The sequence below is a fragment of the Gigantopelta aegis genome, chromosome 1, assembly GCF_016097555.1.
Source record: "Gigantopelta aegis isolate Gae_Host chromosome 1, Gae_host_genome, whole genome shotgun sequence".
NCBI classification, from domain to species: domain Eukaryota; kingdom Metazoa; phylum Mollusca; class Gastropoda; order Neomphalida; family Peltospiridae; genus Gigantopelta; species Gigantopelta aegis.
In genome coordinates this window covers 31,100,112-31,102,611 of record NC_054699.1, presented here as the reverse complement: position 1 = coordinate 31,102,611, position 2,500 = coordinate 31,100,112, and the positions used below count along the sequence as shown (strand labels likewise).

General features: G+C 38.8%; 1 protein-coding gene across 2 annotated transcripts in view; it reads right to left on the bottom strand.

The window, feature by feature from the left end:
- The window catches only part of LOC121373667 (myosin-VIIa-like), a 66,221-nt gene that overhangs the window by 57,716 nt on the left and 6,005 nt on the right, over positions 1-2,500 (bottom strand). The gene's annotated exons all lie outside the window — the stretch shown is intronic.

Below are 2,500 nucleotides of genomic sequence, written 5' to 3'. Positions count from 1 at the left end.
AGCCCGGATAGTGAAGGACGGCGTGCTTAAACCTTAATTGGATATAAGAACGAAAATAGGTTGAAATGAAATGAATTAAACAAAACTCCCACATGCATATACACGAACTTCGGGAGATTTAAAAGTTCGTATTGTTTAATGACACCAATACAGTCCGTTTTCATCGAAAGGGAACAGATGAATTGGAATGTGATACATATTACAGAGGTGTCCCTAGGGCCATAAGGCGTAGCGGGTACTCGGGTCCGGGTCGAGTTTGACCCTCGAGTACTCGAGTCCAATATTTTGGACTCGTGGACGCCTTATTTACAAGATATGAAACTAGAACATCCTTTAATTGTCTGTTTTTTCCACTGTCAATAAAGACATTGTAGGTTGTTAGGTGCCCAGTCATGTTGACATCAGGTGTAATAAAAAGGCAGATACAGCTATCAAGTCTACTTTGGATTTGCCTCATACCATGGTTTGGTATGCTTTAGACTGATATTAAATATAACATTAGCCAATATATCTGTTCAACAAAATGATTGGCTGCGAACAAGCTTCATTCTGTCAAACCAGTGGTAAAGCGTTCGCTTGATGCGCAGTCGGTTTGGGATCGATTCCCGTCGGTTGGCCCATTGGGCTATTTTTCGTTCCATCCAGTGCACCACGACTGGTATATTAAAGGCCGTGGTATGTGTTATCCTGCCTATGGGATGATGCATATTAAAGATCCCTTGCTACTAAAGGAAAAATGTAGCGGGCTTCCTCTATAAGACTGTATGTCAAAATTCCCAAATGTTTCACATCCAATAGCCGATGATTAATAAATTAATGTGCTCTAATGGCGTCGTTAGACAAAACATATATATATATATATATATATATATATATATATATATATATATATATATATATATATATATATATATATATATATATATATATATTCTGTTAAAACAGTCCTGATAGAGTCCTATAGACGGTGAAGGATCCTCTACCTCAGTGTGTCGCTGAATAAATATTTATTGCCTTTCGTTTACATTACTTTCCTAATATAACAAAGCTGGATTGCATTCAGTTTTTGTTGTAAACTATAACGACTTGTTCATATTATGTTGTGGACGTAAACTGGATACGATTCACTAAAATCAATATATACGATCAGGTTATAGGTTGCATTGTACCAAATAAGAAGGTTACGTATTATAATTGCAGGGGTCGGGACGTAGCCCAGTGGTAAAGCGCTCGCTTGATGCGCGGTCGGTCTGGGATCGATCCCCGTCAGTGGGCCCATTGGGCTATTTCTCGTTCCAGCCACTGCACAACGACTGGTATATCAAAGGTTGTGGTATGTACTACCCTGTCTGTTGGATGGTGCATATAAAAGAACCGTTATTGCTAATCGAAAAGAGTAGCCCATGAAGTGGCGACAGCGGGTTTCCTCTCTCAATATATGTGTGGTCCTTAACCATATGTAAATAAAATATGTTGAGTGCGTCATTAAATAAAAAACATTATGTTAACATTATCGGCAGTACGAATTTATTTGGTACATAGGAACCACTGACCCAAGAGAAAAAAAAAGAGGATTATGTTACGCATTATGATTATATCAAATGACACACATTATAACGCGTATACATAAAAAAAAAAAAAAAAAAAAAAAAAAACGATCGACAGTAATGTCCTTCTCAAGTTGTATATGGCGCTATAAATGTCACTGAATGTTTTATAGTAAAATAGTATATTACTGTTGTGAGGTATACATTAACTGGGCGATTCCAACACAGGAGAATTTGTTTGGGAGGTTGTTTACTTAGGGTCGAGGACAGAAGCCCTTACAAATAGTTTCTTCCACGGAGCATTATATTACTGGTACTAAGGGCAGGGCGTAGCTCACTGGTAAAGCGATCGCCTGGTGTGCGGTCTGTCTAGGATCGATCCCCGTCGGTGGGCCCATTAGGCTATTTCTCGTTTCAGCCAGTGCACCACGACTGGTATTTCAACGGCCGTGGTATGTGCTATCCTATCTGTGTGATGGTGCATATAAAAGATCCCTCAGTTGGTCGTGTACTTTGATAGTTAAAATTCGACTTGTTTAACGACACCACTAGAGCACATTGATTTAATTAATCCTCGTTCATTGCGTGTCAAATATTCGGTAATTCTAACACGTAGTCTTCGGAGGAAATCAGTTATATGTTGTATGCACATTCCTACAGGCATGACAGCACATACCACGGCCTTTGATAATACCAATCGTGGGCCACTGGTTGGGATGAGATAAAAAAAAAAAAAAAAAAAACGTAATGGGTCAGCCGAGGATATTCTATCCTACGAACTAAACACTTTTTGGCGAGCGCTCTACCATCTGAACACACAAGTTCAATAAAACAGATCCTCTGTTTGTATTTGGAATAGGAAGGAAGGAAATGTTTTATTTAACGACGCACTCAACACATTTTATTTACGGTTATATGGCGTCGGACATATGGTTAAGGACCACACACAGATA